This window comes from Rhipicephalus sanguineus, chromosome 6 (genome assembly GCF_013339695.2).
Source record: "Rhipicephalus sanguineus isolate Rsan-2018 chromosome 6, BIME_Rsan_1.4, whole genome shotgun sequence".
In the NCBI taxonomy this organism is placed as follows: Eukaryota; Metazoa; Arthropoda; class Arachnida; order Ixodida; family Ixodidae; genus Rhipicephalus; species Rhipicephalus sanguineus.
The window spans coordinates 123,603,471-123,611,020 of NC_051181.1; positions in this window are offsets into that span (position 1 = coordinate 123,603,471).

Sequence of the window (7,550 nt, forward strand, 5' to 3'; positions counted from 1 at the left end):
GGTCATTGGAACGGTACTGAGCTAGAAGAACTCTATTATACGCGAGTAAATAAGGTATCTTCTCTCTGGCTGCGCTGCGGACGGCATACGCGGTGCCCGATTATTGCCTCCTACTCGTTGTTCTTTTGCTTATTTTTCTTCTTCCGCCGCGTCTTTCCCGTATAGCAAGTAGCCCGACTGACCCGTGTCGCTTCAGTTGGCGTACTCGGCCGGCCGAGTCTTTTTTGAAGCGCACTGGCTGCCTTTGAGGGCATGCAACGTCTCCGCGAGTAGCGCGGTCCCGCGGTGTAGCTGGGCCATGGGGCTCCAGACATGAGGTCACGTACGTTTACCGCGATTTGCAAGCTTTCCACGGTTGTCAGCGACGCCGACGGCCGATTTTAGAAGCACGAACAGTTCGGACGCAACCCGCACGTGTAACCAAAAAAGGCAACCGCAGGATCACCTTCTGTTCGGTCTCATTTTTTTTTGTGCATTTGTTTTATCACGAATGGACAGCTTGCCCAGTTGTCTATCCCTGTTCATTCCAGCCCCGCCTCGGTGGTCTAGTGGTTATGGCGCTCGACTGCTCACCCGATGGTCGCGGGATCGAATCCCGGCCGCGGCGGCTGCATTTTCGTCGGAGGCGAAAATGTTTGACGCCCGTGTATTAGATTTAGGTGCACGTTAAAGAACCACAGGGAGTCGAAATTTCCGGAGCCCTCCATTACGGCGCCCCTCATAATCATATAGTGGCTTTGGGACGTTAAACGCCAGATATGATTATTATTACTGTTTGTTCCTTACACCGGAATATTTAGTGGGTGCGCTGTACCAAAAAAATGCAGGAGTGCTTCCCCTACCAGAGAGAGAGAGAGAGAGAGAGAGAAAGCTCTTCAATGAAAAACAGGGAATTCTGCCGGCGTATATAAAGGCACCTACATGCACGGAGAGGAGGAGCGTAGCCTCGAACCGGTGTATTTTCACCGCTTTCTCTCTCTCCACCTCGGGCGACCGCTGCCGCTGGTGTGTGCGGATTCCCGAGTTTTGCACTGCGTGGTGCGTGAGAGGCGTGTTTCCATTTTTCGACGCGCTGAAACAATTGTGCTGCCGCAAATCGAAATGTCGGACGAGAACAGGTCGACAAGCTACCATTGCGCTGTGTTTGGCTGCGGCAACAGCTACGGAAGCCTGAAAGACTGGCAGCCAAGGCATGCGAAATGCACAATGTTTTTAAATGACTTCGCTTCTCTCAGGTCGCAAGCCTTCTTCTCCGACAAATAGTATATTATTATATGTGGTGTCTGCACTTATGGCCATTTCTCCAAGTCACCACACCAGCTTGTGATTGTGCTTGGGTGCTAGTACACTTGATTATCTGCACCAAAGAGAACCAATGTCAAGGCTGACAATTAATACAGAAAATGTTTGGCCAAGAGTTGTTCTCATGAACCTCTCTGATTTCTATGCTACAGCGGCTAGAAAATGTTCCATCTTCGTGCGTGCAATTTCGATATTATTGAATTAGCACTTTTCAATCTACATGACAGAAAGGCCCGCATGACATGTGTTCTTTGGCGTAGGTACGCGTTTCTAACGTTTCGTCGAGAGCACGTTCTTTCTCGACTTGTCAATTTTGTGACGATAACTGGGGTAGCGTTATGACAACCGCACTTTTTTTTTTCGCGCGGCAGCCTGGGTGTCGTGAATAATCGGCCCACGTTCGTTAAAGCCAGGTCGTTACCTGGACACGTGCGCTCGTCGTAATGCTTCTGAAATACTCGCCAGAAAACAAATTGACAATAATGTTACCAAAAACGAGCGCCCTTTCGGCGTATGGCTAGTGGCGGCGGCTCGCGCCGAAGCGAACTTACGCCATGCCACGCTTCCAGATGTGCAACAGGCTTATTTTTATTTTATCATCGGTGTTGTTTCTACGCCGAATTTTGAGCTCACACGTCGTACTTCTGTTCCTTATCCTGTGCAAGGATCAGAGGTCACAAGCTACGACGGCGACACGAATAAACACAGGCATCGGTGTTTGTGCTCCTGTCGTTCCGTGAACATTGTATTGCAACGTGCCAAGCGGAACCAAAATGGTCTGTTAGGGATTAGAGTTACGTTGAACTTGAATAATCACGGCACGGAAACCCGGGAGCCATCTTAAACACTAATTCGCGCACCTAGCGCGCAGCCGGACAATGGCCTACGTGTTCGCTCGTCTCCATTTACGTTTCTCCGAATATACTTCGACAGTTGTCCTAAATGTTAACGCTCTTTTATAGTGATTATTCCAAGAACCTCACCCGGCCAGCTATAACAAAACATACAAAGCAATTACCAATTTACACAGGCTGCTTAAGAACTGCATTGGCATTATTCTCATCGTCGGCGCTGCTGGCAGCGGGAACGTCTCGTAGGCCGCCGATGCTTGCTGTTTCAGCCATTTTGAAGCTGAATGCTTAGCGATTATTTACCAGCGCCTTTACACTCGAAAAGCGTTGCCCTGTTTTGCCCGTGTACCGCGAAGAACAGCAATACCTTGTGAACCGAGCGCATACGCTGCATACACCGCCGCGGAACCCCACACACCGGAAAGGCGGCGAAACGTCGCAGACGATAGGCGGCGATGCGGCGGTGGAGTGTTTTAAAAATGGCAGCCTCCTTGTGAAATTGGTGTATAGGGGAGGGGATTGAGGACCGAAAGGCCCTAGAAGGAGGAGGGCAGGAAAGGGAGAAGAAAAAAAAAAGATAATATGATCGTGGTATGTACATGTCACAACGTAATGATGCTGATGTAAGTTAAATAACAGTTTATCGATTCGGTGAATGTCTCCTACCAGGAGAATGAGGCCAAGCGAAGGTTGGCGTGTGCATGCCAGACCTAGTACTTGCGTTCTTTTCTATCGCATTGCACAATGCTCCCGCCTAAACTTTTCCTTCCTCCATGCCGGGAATCGGGCCTTCATCCACGCGCTTAGCAGCGCAACACTTCATTTGCAACAAGCAACAACGACGGTCATGATATAACGGCGTGGAAAAAGATATAACGAAGTGGTATTCATTATTTCAAAAAATACTAAAACTTGCGACATTGTATTCATGCAATGTCACACCAATAGCGGAGTCACTTATCTTCTTTTTCTGTTCATTGAAAACAATTGTCAGGATGTTACCGAAAGTGAGTGCGTGCTTTACCTGCGGGTACACGAACCTAAAAACCTAAACTTTCGCACTTTATACTGCGTTGGCAGCTTACGCTTTTCTTACAACTCTACCACTTGCTCCTGCGCAAGTTAGTGGTGTGTATTGTAGAACTTTGTTTTAAACAGGAACAGGAACACATATGAAGTAGAGCGTTCACAAACTGTTTAGCAACTGCCCTACGCCTATGACCTACGCCTATGACTCGCACGCGCGCGCGCTCGTGTGTGTGTGTGTGTGTGTGCGCGCGCGTGCGTGTGTGTGCGTGTGTTTGTGTGTGTGTGTGTGTGTTGGTGTGTTTGTGTGTTTGTGTGTGTGTGTGTGTGTGTGTGTTTGTGTGTGTGAAAATGCATTGAAGTGCGTTCGTCAAGTCAGGCTTTCCCACAATAAGAGGCATCTCGCAGTGAAGCGTGCTTTACGTTTCACATCTGATAAAGCCATAGCAGTGAATCCAAATCCTTGTGCAGCTGAGTAAGTGAAGCCCACCATTTGGTCTTCAGACTAAGCCTTGCCATACCAGTTAAAGAAAAAGCTGTCTATCCTACTAATGGCTGCGGCAATCAAGTCCATGTTCTTGTTAAGGTTTGCAGCTTGAGCTTTAAGTAACAGCCAATGTACAGTGGCTGCCAGTGAGCTGCATTGTGATATTTATCTTCTTTATTACACCGCAATACTGTAACCAACCTTATGACAACCTTACAGTTTGCATTCACACATGTACAAAATGCACGCAATACGTTGAGCATTCATGTTTATTGTGTGCCACGTAGACTACGAGAGCGGCGCCTTTGTATGAGGGAGTGGAATTCAAGGGTTGGTTTTGCTCTGTTAGAGGCAACCTTAATGGGAACCAACAGACAATGAAGCCACGGAAAGTATAGGGGACGTTGTTTGTAGTAATAATGGTATAAATGTGAAGAAATTAAATTGGAAGAAAAGACAACTTGCCGCCGGCAGGGACCTGAACTTGCAACCTTCGAATAACGCGTTCGATGCTCTACCAATTGAGGTACGGCGGCGGTCGTCTTCCCGCCCACTTTATAGGGTGTATAGGTGCATTTAAACGCCGCTCGTAGCCATAACAGCGAGTGTGGGGCACTCTTTTTATTTTCACCTGCTGGCGTCATGGCTACGACTCATGGCTACGAGTGGCGCTGACTAACACTCCCAGGTTTAAATGCATATATATATATATATATATATATATATATATATATATATATATATATATATATATATATATATATATATATATATATATATATATATATATATATATATATATCAGGTTAAGTGTACGGAAGGACGATCGCCGCCGTAGCTCAACTGGTAGAGCATCGGACGCGTTATTGGATGGTGGCAAGTTCGGTCCCTGCCGGCGGCAAGCTGTCTTTTCTTCCACTTTAACTTCACATTTATATCACACATACTACAAATAAAGTCCCCCATACTTTCCTTGGCTTTCTTTTCTATTAGTTCTCATTAAGGGCGTCTGTGTATGTATTTCGGGGGTCATGGCATACGAACGAAGATGATACAGTGGGCGTTGAAAGCAAAACGAAAGTTCTTCTATGGGGAGACGGTGGTGTGTGCGTTTGCGGTCGTCGTAGTGATCGTCTTCACATCCTGAGTAAGTGAATGAAACAACTTTATTAGGTCCACAATAGACGCGAATAAACTCAACGTCACCTGGCTAGGCCCACTCGGGGACCATCAGGTTAAACCTGACTTAAACCTGACCTGACCACTGTATCATCTGCGCCCGTCCTGTGTACGTCTCTTCTGTTGTCCGTGTTTTTAGCGCAGCCATGAATCAAGTTACAAGTTTGCACCAATTGGCCCAAATGAAAGCATTACTGACGACCCTCGCGCGTGCCCTCTGGACGGCCAAGGTTTGAGAGGTCTGGTCCTGGGCATTAATGGGATTCTTGAGAAAAAAAAAAGAATCGCAGGGTTTCTTGTGCATTCACCTAAGACGACTCGAAGGCGAAAGCCATATTCTTTTTCTTCTCGCTCGATGTATTAGGGAGCCTACGTGAACGGCCGGTCATGTAGGCTCCCTAGATGTACTTATCCTGCCCCACCACCCTCCGAAAGCTTTGTGAACTTAGCGTGGTTTCGCACTGCCTCCAGGATCGGAGGCACCTAATCTGGTTTTGCACTGCCTCGGTGATCAGCCCACCTTTGACCAAGCTATCATGCCATTTGATGACGGTGTAGGCTTATGCCACAAGAGAGAAGGAACGAGACGTCTGAACCAGAATTGACGCCGGCAGGAAACACGAGCCGTGGCGTCCCGTGCCACTGCGAAGCGCCGTCTTTATTTTCTTCTCTTGAGGTCGCGTGCACTCCGGTTTTGTTCGCCACCCAAAGGAGGGCGCTACAACTGCATTATGTGACGTTACGTCACATGATGTCACGCCAGAATTTGTGACGTCATGATGACGTCTCACACGTGATGATGATTTCTTGCTCCACTCGTCCCCGACGCCGCCGATGCCGGACGCCGACGCGGACGGCCAAATTTCGTGTTTAGTGAGGCATATAAGGCTTTCGCCATAATAAGAACTCCGCAGGCTTTATTTGCGTGATTATGTGTCAGCGACAAATGGTGGCTAACACTTCACCGGTTAAAAACGTTCTAACGACGTGTCTTGACGTCCGATATTGAAAACGCGTCGATTGGGCATATCCGTTGAATGACATCTTCAAGCGGTTGATCACATGACATCCTGGCAAGAAAAAAAGTGGCCAGATAAACCGAAAAAATGGTGTAGAATTGTCAGTGAAGAAGTGTCGTACGGGTAAAACAGCACACCACGTTCGTGGAAATAAAAATTAAACTTAAATAGCCGACGCTTGGTATTATCACTCATAGCAGGCACTTTAATAGTTCATGAAGGAAACGTAGCTATGAAGTCGCTTTTGCGATACAGATACGAAGTATGGTAGTAGTTATAAAATTTATTAAGGCGAAAGCCTTAGATGCCTCATCAAACGCGAGAAGTGACCGTTGGCGTCTGCGTCAACACGAGTGATGCAAAAAAAATCATCATGTGATGACGCCACAATATGACGTCATAAGGACGCCACATAGCGCCAAAATTTGTGACGTCAACATGAAGTCACTATGACGTCACATAAAGCGACTTCATATGATGAAGTCATCACATGACATCGTCGTTTTGTCACAGGTGGGCCGATCCAGGAGGCCCTAAGGTGAGGCACTGCAAGACCCCGTGCTGCGAAGAAAACTGAATACCCCGTGATGCGAGAAAGCTTGAACGCCCCTACCAGCCCTCCCTCAAGACCCCTCCCTCTGTCTACGCCAGTGCAGTTCTGGTACCTTGCATTGGTTGCACTCCTTGTTGCAACTGGTTGGGCGCATTCGGTTTAGGAGCATGTGATGTCGAAAGGAGTTAGAACTCTTCGGAAGTCTACTGATTTGTCTCCTCGACCGCACACAAGAGACAAGGACAGAGGGAGGTACGTCGATACGACCGTAGTCATACTCTAAGCACCAACTAGGCCTGACTCAAGTTCTGATTTGTCTCCGCCCAGCCTGGGGCGTGGTGGAGGACAGGGACTTATACACCCCCATAAAACCAGGATGATCCCCACATTCCCCCAAACATTATTCCAAGCGAACTCACCTCCCTTCACTCTTACAGACCGGCACTCATCTACGCCCCCCAGACTTTAGATACACCTCATCCCCCCCCCCCCCCCCCCCAAACGAAAGAAAATCGAAATTTTGGACAGACCACTGCGAGGACAGCGTCTTCTGCATAGCTGTTAGCGCAAGAGTGTGTCGCAGTTCGTAGGTCTTCATGAGTCGAAACACTTATTAGTGCAAAAAAGAAAAAAGTCAAACGAAAACGAGCGAAGGAAGGATGGCACAGGACACATGCTGCAGTTCCAACTAGCACTTTACTATGCATTACGCAAATATATATTCCACTGGAAGACAGCGAAAATGTGGGCGGAATATGAGTATGATCGTTCGGATCTGAATGCCCTGTACAAAATTTTTTTACCGCGGGGATAGCGGTTGGAGGAAGCGCAGCTGCTCTAATTGGAACGGAAGGACCCGTTCAGTGCAGCGTTATTCATCCAGGTGACACGGCGGCGAAAGCCGAGGCCTGCTTTTGCTGTGGGCTGCGTAAACATATTTTGCCCGACGAGTAACTAGATCCCGACATCCATATGGCATATGACACCACGAACTATATTTGTGGCCATATTTTGCTACTACAGACGATTTTACGTAAGACACATGGACACCGCCACCTAGGGTTGTTAAACGAATTTTTTCTTATTTTGTATGTCGCGACGTGAATTGATAAGGTGATGAAACGTCGAATAGC